Consider the following 17,599-nt stretch of genomic DNA (forward strand, 5'->3'; position numbering starts at 1 on the left):
GGTAAGATTGTGGACAAGTATCGGCCTCAGTTTTTATGGTTCTATTTAATTTATTCCATGGCAGTCAGCTTCTAACGTGTAGTGTGTGTACCTGCCAGTGTTTTACTGGGCCAGCACACACTCACGTCCTCGTCACTGATGGAGACTCGCCTCCTGGTTTTGACGTAAGGAGTTCACGCGCCAGTGAACTCAGCAGCCACACTTCGTCGGTGTCTTTTACCCCCTTTATTGTGTACGTGGGGGTGTTTGTCTGTCTTTCTGTTGCATCATACTCCTTCCAGCTTTCTTCTGTCAACATCATCCCTTTCTTTTATCAGCAAATTACTAAATGTAATTTATTTCCACGTAGCTTTTGCTAACATGATCTAGGTGGCTGCCGGAAAGTGCCTTTTACTAATGTATTAGAACGAATATTAAATTGTGGATAAATCTTCTGATAGTTTATTCTGTTCTCTTGAAAGCATGGGTGGTAGTTTTACCCCTTCTTACATTTTACTCCTTTTGTATTTAAAAAATGCTTATTATGGGATGTTTTATATATAAATCTATATATATGTTTATATTTATATAGATATCTATATCTATATAGATAGATATCTAATAAATCTATACTTATATAAACATATATATAGGTATAGATAAACATGTATATCTATATATATATAGAGAGAGAGAGATAAACATATATATATATGTATATATGTGAACACATACAACATGCCAATGATGAGACATAGCTATCAAATGAATACTCGTGAACCCACCGTCCTGTTTAAGAACTGGAATATTACCAGTTTTGCTGTGTCTACCTGTGTGTTCCTTTCTTATCTTTAGTCCCGTCCCTCTTCCCTGCCTCAAATACTCTGTGAATAGTTTTTTTTAATTGTTCTTTTTGGGTGTTTTGTTTTGTTTTGTTTTGTTGAAGAATTTTATTATAAAAATTCATAGAAAATATTAGTTTTATTGAGTTTTGAGATTTATAGAAACGTATGTAGAGTGACTATATAATTTATCAACCAAGCTGAGATACTTTTGGGGGCATGGAAGTGTTGCTATTAATAATTAGGGGACAGCAGGCATAAACGAGGAAGATTCTTGTCAAAACAGAAAATGTGGTTATCCGTTCATGCTGTAAATGGTCTCCCACAATTTGCTTTTTTGACTAAATGTTCTGTTTCTAAGGTTCATCCATATTTTAGATACAGCTATAATATAGCACATTTTGATTTAGGCATTCTGATGTTAACCTTTCTTTTAGAAATATGTTCGTCCTTACAGAGATTGTAATTAAACCTGGATTTACCCACCTTCAACATTTTTAAAGCTCCGAATACTTTATATTCCAGAAATCCTTAGGCAGTTTTTGGTGTTGAGATGATTTTTGAAGCATCAACTACCTAAACATTAGGAAGTCATATGTAAAGTATTGTACTTGTTGAGTAAGAACTCCTTTCGAAAATTGGATCAAAAGGACTTTTCTTAGTAACTTCAATGAAAACTCCTCAGAGGGATAAAGATATTGTAGCTTTTTATTTAAAATTCCTGACATGGGTAATTCACAATCTGGTGATTTTCATACATATGTTTATCATTCCAGTGGGGATTTTGAAACTCCTTTTTCACTGTTTGGATTTTGATGTGGTGTAGAACACATACCCAACAAAAGGGCTCACTTTGGACACATGGTACCACATACTGTGGAGGAGGTAGCTCGGCAGGTGAACTGGCTTCAGAGTCTGGTGCTTAGCTCTGTGTTGTGCAGCATAGAATTGGTCAGCGGATTACGCTTCTGATGACCCCCTAGCCCCATCTCAAATGAGGCCTGTTGTTTGTAGTCGCTGCGGGTAAGGACCTGAATAGGAATCTGTCTGCCAGCTTCTTGGGAAAGTAACTCTGTCTGTAGTGGAATGCTTTCAGGTTTCTTGGACACGTTGTTTAAAGCACACAGCGTGTTTTTAAGCTTGGGTCCGAAATGCTAACCGCCCAGGGCCTACGTTTTCATTTCACCATACTAGTCCAGATCAGCTCCTTGCATCCATGTGGCACAGGGAAAAAACGACACAGCGGAAGTTCCACTTTTGGTGGGGAGGAACGCTCTTCCAGTAGATCCGTAACCATGTTTGCTGAGTGTGAAGGTACAGAGTAACGGGACTGTGCAAAACATGGCAGAGAGAACGTTTCTTTAAGGTTCGTGTTATTCTAAGAGGAGTGACCTCCTGGAAAAGTTGGTCGGCAGTTTTGACACCTGTTCACTTTTCTCCTGGGTGGAACCACAACACTGCATCTGGATGGACTTTTATATAATTAGCTGATCTCACCTCATTTTATCGCCACCTACTAGTTTTATAACCTCGGACAGGCCTCTGAGCCTCTCTGTGCCTCAGTTTCTGCATTTGTAAAGATAATAACCACCTCCTAGGGTTCCTGTAAAGGTTAAATGTTGATGCACATAAAGGAGACACATGGTAAACACTCAGTGCGTGTTCCCTGTCGCCGTGGTTCTGGTTATCGTTAACCGAGACCCAGAGGCTTGCCCTGTGCTGTCCAGAGCAGCACAGGTGGTTTTGGCAAGTCTTCTGATTGGTAATCCAGTGGTGTTCTTGTGCATTTCAGAAGCCATGAATGCCAAGATTCCAGTGATGATTTGCTGTGTTTACTGAGGTTACTCAGTAGGACCTGCTCAGAGCCAGCCATGAAAGCATAATGTATTTTTACAAAGTTGAATCTATATTTCTTCTGACTTGGGGGAAAAAAAGATGGTAGGTTAGTGGTTGATCTTCTTGGGGATTAGGTCTGAGAAAGTCCAAAGGAGGGGGAACGAGCATCCGCACCCTTGCTTCACTTAGATCACAGGCAAACTGATGATTGTGTGGTACGATGAGCAGGCGGTCTAATGTAAAATTTAACAACGGATGCAGTTTAAAATCTGGGGTGATTCCTCATACTTTTTTTATGTATTGAGACCACATCAACTAACTGATCAGTACCACCCTCTCAGTGGCATTAGCCTTGGCTGCCACATGCAGTTGAGCAGGTTCCTCACTGGACAAGGACATGGGCCAGAGGGATAAATGGGAGTGAAATTCAGGCTGTTCTGTGGGAAGGGGCACCCTTTTTTAATTCATGCAGAGGACTCACACATTTGTCCACATGCTGGCCCTGTACCTCCTGGTGGCCGTCCTCCATGGCTTGAGTCCAGATGCTACCTGTTTCTCCACTCTGTTCCCAAAGCTGAGCCTAGGGACATTACAACATCCGTTTTTGAGAGATGCTCATCGTAAATCTTAGGTGTTGTTATTTTAAGGGGATTTGTTAGAAATCATGCATATTTTTGTTGAAAAAGAATTTGGTCTTCTCTTTCCCTCCACTTAGCCTATATGCCCTTGTTTATTTCTTTTTTTTTTTTTAATGTATTTGTGTAAATTTGTCATAGGTAATAAAACCACATTTTAGGGATGGTCATAACGTTGCTCTTTTTTTTTTTTAATTTAACCAAACGCAAAGACACTTTTCCCTTAGAGAACAATCAGGCCCATTTAGTAATCTCACCTTCTCTTTCCCATCCTCAGTCCTTATGTTTAAATTTTGTTAATCCACGTTAGATCCTAAGATAATGTACAGTCTCCCGCCCTTGGCCTCTGAGTCTGTACCGGTGAAGTAAAACCACCAGGTAGTGATCACATGGTTTCCCACCCAGGGCAGGATACTCAGACTGCTGCTTTGGGAACATCTGTTTGGAATTTCCCCATTTTTATTTTTTCTGTCTGTAGTCTTGTGCTTTCTTTTCTCCCCCTTCCTCTCATTCCCAGCACTAACTTGTTTTTTCTGACCTCACTTCTCTCCCATCACCTCCTACTCGACTTGCTACTGCCTCTCCCTGTGTCAGCTTGACTCTTTCAATCATTGTCTCTCCAGCAAGTCATTGTTCAAATGCACAGCTGTCGTGTGGCTGATAGCCTAGATGCTGTAAAGCCAGAATGTTGTGGGGGCTTCTTCCTAGTGCTGCTTCCCAGGGTTTGTTGAGAAAAGAGCAGTCATTTTTCTCCATCTCTGTCCTGGAGAATGAAATTGACAGCTAATGAGAACTATCACAGAGGTAGATAAACAAAAGCCCAGTAAAGCATCCCGAATGGCTGAATCTGTTTCTTGCCTGTTAAACCGTTTCTCCACCCACTGCAAATTTGCCCTCCTATCATGCTGCCTCACGAACATTGTGAGTGTCATGGGAACAACTACTGTGATACATTCTGGCACCACATCGGCCCTGGCACATCCCTAACTCAGTGGGGCTTTTCCTTCCTGCGTTCTTTTGAAAAGCAGGATGGAGATTTTTCGTGGTAAGTAGCCACATGGATTCTCCCTTTGTTTGCACATAACTCCAGCACTGCAGCAGTCTATGGTTAGAAGTTAAAGAATTTCAGCCCTGGTTGTTTAATCTAAATGAGCATTTGAGGACCCAAATGTATACGTTACTACATCCCCCCGTGCCATGATAAATTTTCTTGGTTTTTGCTGATTGTTTTCATTTCTCTCTCCTCTTTACGTTGATGTATTTATACTTAGAGACGGAAATGAAATATCTTCATCTTTCTAATTGGCAGTGTGCATGTATATACACATTTAAATCGGGCAAATCTAACATCGGGTGCAGTTGATTCTGCGAGGTCTGATATTAGGCATCTGGTTTCCCTTCTAATAAATGATCCCATCCCACTGTAGTTTGGCTGCTTACTGGCTTACATCCGAGAGTTGTTTGCCTCGGTTTTAGGGAAATAAACTCTTGGATCTTGAATGTATCGTGCGGGTCTTACACTGGGCCTCGTTCGTCCTAGCACGCAGTGAGGCTGACACAGCACAGCATCAGAAAGCATTGCCGTTGCCAGAAGATTTAGTGGATGTTAATTTCACTTGTCTTGCCTCCAGAGCCAACCATTCCAGTTTACTAACAAAGCAAAAATGTAAATAAGCCCAACTTTTTTTATTTTTATTTTATTGGCTAAAGGCTTTTGTCAGCTTTTTCCTCCGTGTGCTGTAAGCGGCCACAGTGTTTAAATATTAAGAAGGGTGAGCGTACAGCGGGGAATGGTGATAGGCAGGCAGAAATTAACACTTCACAGCCTGAGAAACATTTTTGTTTACAAAAACTTTAACTGTTCAGACTGCGAGGAGCAGTTCATCGGTTGCGTTAACAAAGACCTAACGATGGTAACTGTAAATCTCCGAGTAGATTTCCCTCATCTCTCTCTTTTTTTTTTTTTTTTTTTTTTTTTAAGAACCGGCATCTGTGCCAAGAGTCCAATTTTAAGTCCCTTTCATCTGACAGGAGAAGGGCTACAGATTAGAACAGCCTGGGACCAAAGATACACAACTAGGTTTTCATGTTAGTGTCCTGATGAATACATGTTTGTTTTCGTGGCCATTCCTTCTGGCTTAGTCGTAGGTATCTATTTTAAGACTAATCAAAGATCCTATCTTCCTGGCCATCACAGGCAGAGAGAAAATAGAGTTGCATCAGATATGAAAGTAGAACTCTCCATTTTTCAGTTTTATGTGCCTTGCTATTTGAAGTCTCACCTCCCACATCGCCCCTCCCCAGCTCCACTGCTGGCCGAAGGAGACTGGGCGGCCCTGGGTCAGGGTGGTTTAAGAGCTGAGAGACCGTGAGGGAGGAGGGTGAGGTGGAGAGGAGTCTTTCATTAATCTTTCAAGAGCTGTCCTCATCACTCCCATCTTTTGCTATCCGTGCCTCCCTCCTCTGGAAGCCCTCCTTTCCCTCCCTCTGCAGTGGGCTGGAGCATTCCCCAGGGCGCACGTCCGCAGGCAGCCTCCAGGACTGAGTGGCTTCCCGGGAGCCCCCCTGGACGCAGAGCGCCCGGCCGTCTGTGCCCCTTTACCTGTGCAGACTCAGACCTGGCAGATGACTTTCGTTGCGTCCTGTGAAAAGGACCACAGGTTTTAAGAGCCTGTAGAATGGATTTGCCAGAGATTGCCCCTCCACTCTCATAAAGCACCAGTTACCTTATAGTTAAGCCTGATTCTCTGAAGCATTATCATGTCAGTTCCTGGATGGTGAGTGATGCATGCCGCCTACCAGCTGGTCATCATGAATTTGCACCCCTCGGGAAAATCTGAGAGATGCTGAAAGAATGAACTCCCAAAAGGTAGCACGTATCTGATTAACTATGGAAAATGTAAACTCTTTGGGCAGCACCATGGTATATTCAGAGCTCTCCTGTGGAAGTGCTCACCTGGTTCTCCCCTCCGCTTAGCAAGTGAGAGCTGAGATTTCCGTGGGAGCCGATAGAGCCGCACAGACAAACAAGAAGATATTCTGGTCAAAAAACTCATTTTCTTGCTTAATCTGACATTCAGACAAGCAGATTCTGGAAGGATGCTATAATGGGAAAGAGAAAAATGAATTGCATTTAGGAGTTAGTCATAGGCTGGAGTGAACAGGAAGGATTTTAGTGAGAGGAAATGATAGTTCCTGGTCTAATTTGTCAAGATTAGTACCTATAAAATGAACACCGGAGGGTGCAAGCCAGTATCTCTCGCTTTTTTAATCCATTCCTGTCGGATTTTTAGAACTCTAAGGGCTGAAGCCTAACCCATCCTAAATAAATAAATTTTCCACTCTTCAGTTTATCTTTGCTTAAAACTCAGGGTAAAATTATGAGTTTATTTCACTCTGTGTAAGTGGTTCTAAACCGGTTTCCTGTCATGATCACATCAGTAGCGTCTCTGAAATGGCACTGCACGTAATGACACATTTTTTACTTGAAAGTCTGCACAGTCACCCTACCTGGTAATCTTATTTTAAAACATCTATCAAGTGTTCCTTTTTGGCTTCTCTCGAAGTAGAAATCCTGCAACAGCTTGTTGCAAGGAAAATGCATGCTGCTTATTGGCAAGCTGAGCAGGAAGAAAAAAAAAATTCTTAAACACAAAATGCCATTGATATATCCGTGTTTTTAATCTGTGGCAGCCTGGAAAACATCAATTCAGCAGTTCTACAAACCGTGGAGAACTTCAGCCAGTATTTTTTTCCCCCTTACAAAGTAAACTATTTGTATGTTACACAAAACAGTAATTTCAGATCCATTCCAAATGATGCTTAGCAACACTTAAGAAAGCAACTATATATTTTGTCTTTGTGAGAGATGTGATTGCATCTCCGTGTGCCGTAGTTCTTAGATACGAGAGCCTCCCCCTTTAGGGTACTAATTTAAAATTCCAACCAGGAGCCTGGTTATGGAGACTCAGCACTTTGGTCATGGATGTGCTCCTGCTGTTTCTCGAGGGCAGGTCCCCCACTGCTGACCTGCGGCCAGACCCTTGCGTTTAAAGCAGGTGCCCCAGGGCTCTGAGCTACCCTTTGCTTAGGAGGCCCCTCCGGACCCAAGTCAGGTATGTTGATAATTGGGAAGTGAGTATTTCTTCTTTTTGTCAAAAGCAGAAATGTTTTCAGTTCTTCCATTCCACCGGATTTCCAACTAAACCTTTTCCACTTCTTCCTTCACATTCAGAAAGAAGAGAACATTAACACACATCAAAATACGCATTCCCAGTCGGTGTTGGCTCCCCCTCTCAGTTAAAATTAAGTTACGCAGTTCAGTTTAAACTCTCCTCTCATTTTCCATTCCCTTTCTTCGGTCTTCTGTGTCTGAACATATAGGGAAGGCCATGTCACCAGGGTAGTGTTTTGGTGTCATTCTCGCTCTGTCAGGTTAGCAGCGGCTAATGTGTTTCCCTGGCTGATCCAGCCGTCCACGCCCACTTTTCCATTATTTTTTTACACTGTTCACTGTAGGAGCACTTCATTCGCCTTGTTTACTGTTTGATTTCATTTCTCCAGCTGAGTAGACTGGCACCCCCTCTAAACTTGTGCTTAACTGAGTAATGCTGCTTCTTGAATCAGCAGAGTGCTGCTGCATTTGAAATGCTGTTGGCATTGACCTGCTGTGTTTTCTATCCTCCGTGGGAGGCGAGGAATTGGAATGGAGGGGTACCAAAGCTTTTGGGAACTAATTTTAGCCCAGAAGTAAAAGTCTCCCAAGTCATCTGACTTCTCATTTAGGAAAGTGGTGATAAAATGAGTGGTACTTAGAGTCAAGATGTCCCTAAAGCTGACTTCACAAACTTGTGGTCTGTGTTTCTGTATTTTCTAAAGGGAATAAATACCAGTTGTGAAGTGAACAAGCGGGTGTTACGGCTATTTCCCTGTCTTCTGATAGCCCTGGAGCCAGGATTATTATGATGTGTTGATTGATTATAGCCGTTAAGTCTCTTACTAATCAGTTTCATCACTTACTCTCAACTCACACACTTGCACCTTTGATTTCTCTTCCATAACAGGGTGATACGGGTTGTCATTGACTAATGAAGAACAGAATTGGTTTCGGCATGAGACAAACGGAATGCCGACACCAATCCTAAAATGCATTAATCTTTAATAATTCACATCTGCATGTTTATAAATGATATAACCAGGGATTGTTAATGTTGATGTTCTCCCTTCCAAACAGAAAGTGACATAGGAGTTTGTACTTGCAAACTACACTAAATGCATATAGCTGAATGCCAAGAATGTGACCTTGCTGAGGATGCCAAATGTATTAATTCACTGGGTGGTTTTTTTGAAAAGTAGCATGTTGTACTTTTGCTGTTGGATAAATCAGGTGATGTCCTGAGAAAGGCCAACGGGCCCAACTGCTCCTTTTCCTTCCGCCCTTGTTTATCATTCTCTTCTTTTCATTCATTGATTCGGCCAAGTCCCGAATACATCTTATGCTGCAGGCGTGTTTCTGGGAACTGGGGACAATGCGCTGAACATAAATGACAAAGGACCTTGTCCTCATGAAACTTAAATCCTAGCGGGAAAGATGGGAAATGTAGTTTATTACCAGGTATGGTTAGGGGAAAAAAATCAGGTTGCTTCTTTCAGACAGCAGTGATTGGGATAGGTGTCTCTTAGAAATTAATATCCGAACAAGGGACTCAGTGAACAAAGGCAAAAGCGTTCACTCAGTGAATATCTGGGAGACAGGGACCCCCGCAGAGAGCCAGCAAGCACACGGGCCCTGGATCAGTATTGCGTTTGGTGTGCTGGGCAAGGAAGTCATTGGGGCTGGAGCACAGTAAGGAGGGGGAGATGGGGACAGCGTGGGTAGGCAGTTAGATCAAAGGGTAACCAAGGGCCAGCTTACATGGGGCTTTGTAAGTTACGATTGGGATTTAAGAACTTATTTTAAGTATAATCGGAAGCCACTTGGCAGGAAGAGAAGGCAGAGAATGGGGTGATCCGATATATGCTTTAAAAGGGTCATCCTTGGGGCGCCTGGGTGGCGCAGTCAGTTAAGCGTCCGACTTCAGCCAGGTCACGATCTCACGGTCCGTGAGTTCGAGCCCCGCGTCAGGCTCTGGGCTGATGGCTCGGAGCCTGGAGCCTGTTTCCGATTCTGTGTCTCCCTCTCTCTCTGCCCCTCCCCCGTTCATGCTCTGTCTCTCTCTGTCCCAAAAATAAATAAAAAACGTTGAAAAAAAAAATTAAAAAAAAAATAAAAATAAAAAAATAAAAGGGTCATCCTGGTTGCTAAGTGGGCTACAGGGGTCAAGGTTGGAAGTGGGGAGACTGATTAGGAGGCTACTTCAGTAGCCTAGGGGAGGTTGGTCACGGTGGGATGTGTGAGTAGCAGAAATGGGGGCGGAAGAGTTTTGACCCCTAAGTTTGGTAAATGGTGGTTCTGTACACTGGAAGACAAAGAAAAGAGCAAGTTTTTGAAGAGGGAATCAAGAGTTTGGTTTTGAACTTGTTACATTTGAGATGCTTATTAGGCATCCAAAGGGAGATTTTGAATTGGCAGCTGGTTCTAAGAAGAATCTGGATTCCGAGCAGAGATCTAGGCTCGAGAAGTATGTTTGTGAGTCATCAGCATTCTTGACGAGATTACCTAAGGCACCTAGCCTGCATCATAATCACCTGGAGGGCTTGGGAGAGCAGGTGACTGGGCTTCATACCCAGTTTCTGACTCAGTAGGTTTGGGGTAGAGCTGGAGAATCTGCATTTCCAGCATGTTCCTAGTTGATGCTGAAGCTGCTGGTCTGGGAACTGTTGACCTGGGAAACGAGCAAAAGTCAGTCGTTCCCAACCCTGGCTGCACAGAGCATCCTGGGAGAGGATGGGTGCGAGGCCCAGCCCCCAGAGGTGCCGAATTAGTGGGTCCGGCTGCAGTCCTCCACCAGTACTTTTTAAAAAGCTCTCCGGGTGATTATTTTGTATAGCCAAGGTTGAGAAATACTGAGAGAAGCATCCTGAGGACTGAACCCTAGGGCACTGAGACGTGTAGAGACTGTGTGAACAGGGAAGGCAACAATAGCCAGTAGTAAAAGTGGAAAACCAGGGAGAGCTGGGGTTCTGCAAGCCACCCAAGAAAGTGTTTCTAGAATATGGAGAGACCACTTCCCCTCCCTCCCAGTACAGCTTAGCACTTCTCTAGAAGTGTCCTGAGGGCATGTTTTAAAGGGAGCCAGGGTTCCCACTTACCATCATGTATGTATTAGTCAGAGGAATTTTATGGATAAATACCTCATGTTTTTAGGGCAGCATGTTGCCGTCTTTTGACCTTGCTATAAATAGGTTGTGATTCAATTGAAATTATAATGTCACAGGAAGAAAATTCTTGTGATAAAATAATTGCTGTATTCTTAGGGCTAACTCCAATGTTAACATAACCCCTAGTTTCACAATTGTTCCTTGAAGTCTGTTTCACACAAAATCCAAGAATCATGTCATTTAAATTCTACTTGAAAAAGGACGAAAACCTGTATTTTTTTGAGAGCTGAACCTCAGTGTGTATAGTCTCTCTTTTTTTTTTATGTTGCATCAGTGCCTAATATTGGAAGTTGACAGCGGGAACTAGTTCAGTATTCCATGTGTTCATACCTACTGATTGTGACTTTATGTCAGCAGCTTGCTCCTAGAGCTGAATTCCTTTTGCCCGGAGTATCCATCCCGCCCCTCGCTAGCCTGGAAAACTACTTATTCTCGATGATCCGAGTCCAACATCCTTCCCTTTGCAAAGGCCTACGGCTCCCTCCGTGCCAAGGAGAGTCCACCTGTCTCTCAGTGGTTCTCCAGCTGGCCCAGGGGCCTGTCGAGGGCAGTGAGCACTGCTTTTTTTTTTTTTTTTTTTAAATCCCTGGTGCCAAGCATAATGCCTGGCAAGTCAGAGCATACTCAGTAAATGCTGACCAAATTAAAGAGTTTACAGTTCGCTTAGAATAAATAGGAACTCAAGAAAAGAAAGTTGTAAAGTTGATTACTTCTATGACCTGTCCTCCTGTGGACTGGGAGCCATCTTTCTACCTTTGTATTTCACAGTTCATGGGATCATTCTATTTCCCTTTCTCCTGGAAGGGATTCCACCATGACAGATGATTTTACTTTCTTTTCCCTTAAAAATAAAACCTGAAGTAGTAGTCGTAAGATTTGTCAGTCTAAACCAGACTTCTGTAGTGTAGGCCCTGCCTGATTTTAATCCATAATACACAAAAATTGTGCCATATAAAAATTGTAGCAGGGGCACCTGGGTGGCTCCGTGGTTTGAGCATCCGACTTCAGGTCAGGTCAGGATCTCATGGTTTGTGGGTTTGAGCCTGCATTGGGCTCTGTGCAGACAGCTTGGAGCCTGGAGCCTGCTTTGGATTTTGTGTCTCCTTCCGCCTCTGCCCCTCCCTTGCTCATGTTCTCTGTCTCTCTCTCTGTCTCTGTCTCTCTGTCTCTCTCAAAAATAAACATTAAAAAAGATTTTTTTTTTTGATCATAGCATGATTCTGGAATTGTCCAATATCCAACTTTTTTCATTGTTTCATTATTTTAAATAAATTATCTCTTACTAATAACTAACCCTATTTTCAAAGAAAATGGCCAGTTAAGAACAGATTGGTTATGGGGAGTATTGTCATAATCCAGATGATATTCCCATCCCCCAACTAAGTGGCATCCGTGTTGGCTAGATAAACATGGGGTGGTGAGCAAGGGCTAGCAAGACTGGAATCTGGGCTTCAGCAACACATGAATCCTACGCTTGAGATATTTGAAAGTGACAAGTGGAAGATAAAAATGGCTGTTTGTGAAAAACATACATTTCAAAAGCATACTTGCCGAACACTGACTTAAAGTCTGAAATTAAAGAATTGATAAAAAACACACGAGCATATGGTCCAGAATGCCTTCCTTCCTGTCCGTGTTGCCTTAGTCTGTCTCCTGTGCTCTCAGAACGACTCCCATACCAGAGGACCCCGGTGACCTGGGCTCAGTCCCCCAGGCCCCTCTGCAGTCAGCTCGGAGAGTGTCACATTGCCCATGGCCAGGCCCTGTTCCAGACCCTGCTTTGGTCCTAAGTGGCCCCTGAGAGCACTGCTGTTCCTCTCCCCACGCAGCCGCCCCCGGTGCTGCTAACGGTTGGCTGCACCTCTTGGAACATAGAGATTTCCATCAGAAGCTTTGGATTTCTTTAAGTTTTTCAGCATGATGCAATGCTTTAGCTTTCTGTCAATTTTAAAAGTAGTTTTAGGGGCGCCTGGGTGGCGCAGTCGGTTAAGCGTCCGACTTCAGCCAGGTCATGATCTCGCGGTCTGTGAGTTCGAGCCCCGCGTCAGGCTCTGGGCTGATGGCTCGGAGCCTGGAGCCTGTTTCCGATTCTGTGTCTCCCTCTCTCTCTGCCCCTCCCCCGTTCATGCTCTGTCTCTCTCTGTCCAAAAATAAATTAAAAACGTTGAAAAAAATAAAATTAAAAAAAAATAAAATAAAATAAAAGTAGTTTTAGGGGCACCTGGGTGTCTGCAGTCGGTTGAGCGTCTGACTCTTGATTTTGGCTCGGGTCGTGATCTCGGTGTCATGGGATCAAGCCCTGCATTGGGCTCCATGCTGAGCATGGAACCTGCTTGGGATTCTTTCTCTCTCCCCCTCCACCCACTCCCCGACTTGCTTGCTCACTCTCTCTCCCTCAAAAGAAAAAGAATAAGATAAAATAAAATAAAATAAAATAAAATAAAATAAAATAAAATAAAATAAATAAAAGTAGTTTTATACCAAGAATTTAGAAGGCTTACGTTTTATCACAAAAATAAGCACTCATTATTTAGTGTAGTTACAGATATAATGAATTTTTAAAACCTTTAGAGAATAGTATTTTAGTACATAAGTTGACAATTCCATACCTTTTTTTTTTGAAGATTTTTTTCATGTTTTTTTTTTTTTGTTTTTTTTTTGTTTTGTTTTGTTTTTTGAGAGAGAGAGAGAGAGAGAGCACGAGCAAGGGAGGGGCAGAGAGAGCAGGAGACAGAGAATTCCAAACAGGCTTCATGCTGTCAGCATACAGCCCGATGCAGGGCTCGATCTCACCAACCATGAGATCATGACCTAAGCCAAGACCAAGAGTCAGATGTTTAACCAACTGAGCCACCCAGGCACCCTAACAATTCCATTTCTAAATAGAAAATATGTAGAAACCATGTTGCCTGTAATACCAGTAACTTGGTCCGTTGGTCCCAGGTTTATATATACTGTGCTATTTTCCTCAAATTCTAATATTTAATTGCCAAAGTATCTATCTTTTCCTGTGTTATCATATATTCGAAAGCAGCATTTCTAGGCCTAGGAAACTGACCATGTGCACCACCCTGGGTCCGCAAATCAAGGGAGTCCTCCCTGCGGGGCGTGTGAGCACTCCTTTGTGCATTTCTGGTGTGGATGCTGGGGGACTCCAGTGAGTAAGCATCAGCGTGTGGCACTTTTCACAGCTACTCATGTTTGCAGTTGAGAGTTGTCATGACATGTGGGGACCCAGAATGAGAAATCTGTGACAAGAGAGGATGGAGGCAAAGGAAACTTTTGTTAAAGGAAAGAAAGTGCCTTGGCGTTAAAAAGGCCTGTCTCTATCAGGCAGCACAGAGCAGCGATCAAGTGGAAAAAAGGGAGCAGGCAGGCGCCTCATCTAATCTTTCTCCTGGGGGCCCAGGTGGACAAATTGGCAACCCTGTTCACAGCTTTTTTTCCCTCTCCCCTTTGTACCATAAGAACTGCTAATCGGATCCATGCTGCTGCAACTGTGGTTAGTTATTAACAGAATAAAAGCAGATTTCTTCAAAAGAACGGGTGGGGGAAACGACTGTACAAAATTGCAAGGTTGTTAGAATCTTAAATGCACAGCAGTTGATTTTTCCCTTATTCTGAATTATACGATGAATGCAAGTCTTTCATCTGTCACTATACCCATTTCTTCAGAAGGCAGCCAAATATTAAGCTTCTCAAACAAAAAAAGAATCTTAGAAAGAGGAAAAATATTGAGGAGGAATAAGAATGGGTAAGAGCGGGGGGAAATTAGGTTTTGTCTTTATTAATTGGTCCTAGTGAGAAGAGATGTAAACTGCATGCTCGATCTGTTTTCCCCTCCCCCGCCTCTTACCTTACATCAAAGCAGGGATTCGAGCAGGCTTAGCTGGTAGCTGTTCTGCGTTCTGTGTCTGGATCATGCACGAGGCAAGTTCAGAACCCGCCACTTCCTTACACGCGACAGAGCGCTGTGGAGCCGCACCCCCTGGGGGGAGCTGTGTGCCACCCAAGCGCACGTAGACTTCCCCCACCCCTAGGGGTTTCGCTCTGCACCCCAGAGACCTTCGGATTGGACGCCTGAGCTTTAAAGCTGTTGAGAAGAGTGTGTGTCCGTGAGAACACTGAGTGTAGACAGGAATAGTCCAGATCAAGGACGGTTGTGTAGGAATTTCGGTGCATCTCTGATATGCGGAAGAGAGACCTCGTGACCTGTCCAAGGTACCCAAAGGCGGAAGTGACTCCTGCTTTCAACCAGATCACATCTTTAGTCGTATTACCTATTTCCTTTTCATGTCGTCACACCGGAAGTTAACTTAACTTGATAAACTTTCCTGAAGTTTTGTCTTCTGTTTACTGGCCTTCTTTCTTTTCTTTTTCCACGACCACAGTTTTAGTCACTTCGCCTGAGTAATTGCGGGAGCAAAGACTGTCTGAGCTGAGTGGCTCTGGGAGGAGCGTGGCCAGCCAGGTTGAGCCACGTTGCTCAGGCCCAGCAGCAGCTATAGGTCCACATTGAAAATCAAGCTGCCGTAAAACCAGAAGCCACCTTTCTCCCGCTCCTTCCGGGTCACTTGGGAATAGTCCAGACCAAGGACCTTTTTTAAAAATTAATTAATTAATTAATTAATTAATTTTTAAATGTTTATTTTTGAGAGAGAGACCGAGCGTGAGCGGGGGAGGGGCAGAGAGAGGGAGACACAGAATCTGAAGCGGGCTCCAGGCTTCGAGCTGTCCGCACAGAGCCCGACACAGGGCTCAAACTCACAAACCACAAGATAGATCATGACCTGAGCCGCAGTGGGACACTTTACCGACTGAGCCACCAAGGCGCCCCAGAATGTTCTGTCTTAAAGCTGAGAATCTCTGGTACATCGGTGTTTCAGGATTCTAGTTTATCTTTAACCAAAGCCTGTAGTGACCTGAAGAGTAAAGTCGAGAAATCTGTGTTGTCTGTGTTCTCTGACTTGTTGCACACCTGCAAGAGCCTTTTCAGTTCTTGTCTCAAGTTCTCTGTAAAAAAGCATCCACCCCAAAGGCCTGTAATGAGTCTCAGATAATCAGACTATTAAACTGACTTCCATGTGAAAGACATTACATAACTTTGGTATATTAATAAAAGAGAGCAACTGGAAAAATTCAGTTTGAATCCAGTGGGCTGGATGAAATATGTGTTACACCAAGTTGGTCTTTGTAATAAAAGCGAACAAACAAAACCCCAAAGCACTTGTGGTACAACCACTCTGAAGGCGTAATTCTCACATAGAATGCACCATATTTGCTGGCCTTTTATTTGTCAGCTGCTAGGCCTCGGAGGCTCTCCTCTCCAGGACTCTAGCAGGGAGTTAGAAAGGAGGCTCTAAATCCTCAGACTGCAGTTGGGCCAATACTTGAAAAGCTGACTCCAGCAGGTGATTGACTGTTCAGTTAGAATGAAGATATGTGGTCCCTCTACAGGTTCTGTCCCATTTGGGGCATCTTGAGAATTTCCTCATTCCTTCAATGACTCAGAAGTACACAGGGCAGGTACACCTCCACTGTACTGACTTATCTGTATATTTGTATAGGACCTGATGGCACATCAATAGTTGGCATTATCTTGGGTAAAGATGTCGGGAAATCTAATTCTACTTTGGAAGAACGTTTGAGCCATAGGACGTGGAAGGATTTGTCTTTCCAGATTCAGGCTAACTCTTTAAAGTTGGGGGACCAGGGGCACCTGAGTGGCTCAGTTGGTTAAGTGTCCGATTTCGGCTCAGGTCATGATCTCATGTTTCATGGGTTCGAGCCCCGTGAAGGGCTCTGTGCTGACAGCTCGGAGCTTGGAGCCTGCTTCGGATTCTGTGTCTCCCTGTCTCTCTGCCCCTCCCCTGCTCGTGCTCTCTCTCTCTCTCTCTCTCTCTCTCTCTCTACCTCCCTCTCTCTCTCAAAAATGAATAAAAACATTAAAAAATTAAAAAAATAGAGTTGGGGGACCAGACCGCTATGGTTGTATTTCCTCTGGAGGGTACAGCTAGGAGAGAGTGTTGTTACTTCATGTATTATACTGCTTTTATTTGAGGTGGATTTTGTTCACAATTAAGAATTGTGTTGGCAGTCTGTTCCCAGCTGCTCTCCCACCCTCCAAACCCCAATGCAGCACCTCCCGGAAAGAGCAGACCTATTTAAATCACCAAATAATATTAAGTACTATATGTCCACATTCAGACACTTCAGGTAAACTCTTAACTATAACCAGTAAGCTGGAAACTGAGCAGATTGTGTATTTGAAATGTCTGCTTTGGAGTACATTAAAGTTTCCATTCTTGAAGCAAATGAACTAGAAGACACTGACAAAAAGATAACCGTGCTCAAAGTAATTTGTGGATTTTCTGACTCATTTAAATACATGCCTAAGACTAGGACATCCCATGAATTTATGGATTATTGAAAACTCATTTTTCACCCACATTATTACCATTAGGCATTATGCAGGTGTTCAAAGTTCACTAAAAAAAAATAAAATAAAGTGACGCGTGAAACCTTGGCTGCTTGGATTGCAGAACTGCTCTGTGTTACCACACACTGGTTTGGACACCATCTTAGATAAGATGTTCAAAGATTACCTACCTCAGATGTGGAGTCCAACCATGCAACCCACCAGTGCCATCTCATAACAAAATCATATTTGTCATTTATCATGGCAGAAGAAAAGATCCTAACTGGTACTTCGTGCTTTAGAAAGTAAAGAAATAACTTCTGTGAATATAGCCCATAGTAAGAAGTTACAGTGCTCTGACCAGCAGGATCGGCCGAATGTAAGAAATACGTCTTCCAGAAGACCTATAAAGTCAGACTGTGGCAGGTAAAACCCATATTTTGCTCTAAAGATTTAAGAGAGAGCTGATTTCCATAACATGAAGAAAGTATGAGGATATATTAGAATAAAACATCCCAATATCTTAGTTTTCAATATAGCAGAATTGAATAATGCAGAGACGTGCAAGA

The 17,599-nt window shown here is 43.2% G+C and overlaps 1 protein-coding gene across 12 annotated transcripts in view; it reads left to right on the top strand.

Annotated features, from left to right (window-relative positions):
- Positions 1-17,599, top strand: part of ARID1B (AT-rich interaction domain 1B) — a 450,488-nt gene that overhangs the window by 321,551 nt on the left and 111,338 nt on the right. The gene's annotated exons all lie outside the window — the stretch shown is intronic.

The sequence above is a fragment of the Neofelis nebulosa genome, chromosome 6 (genome assembly GCF_028018385.1).
Source record: "Neofelis nebulosa isolate mNeoNeb1 chromosome 6, mNeoNeb1.pri, whole genome shotgun sequence".
NCBI lineage: Eukaryota > Metazoa > Chordata > Mammalia > Carnivora > Felidae > Neofelis > Neofelis nebulosa.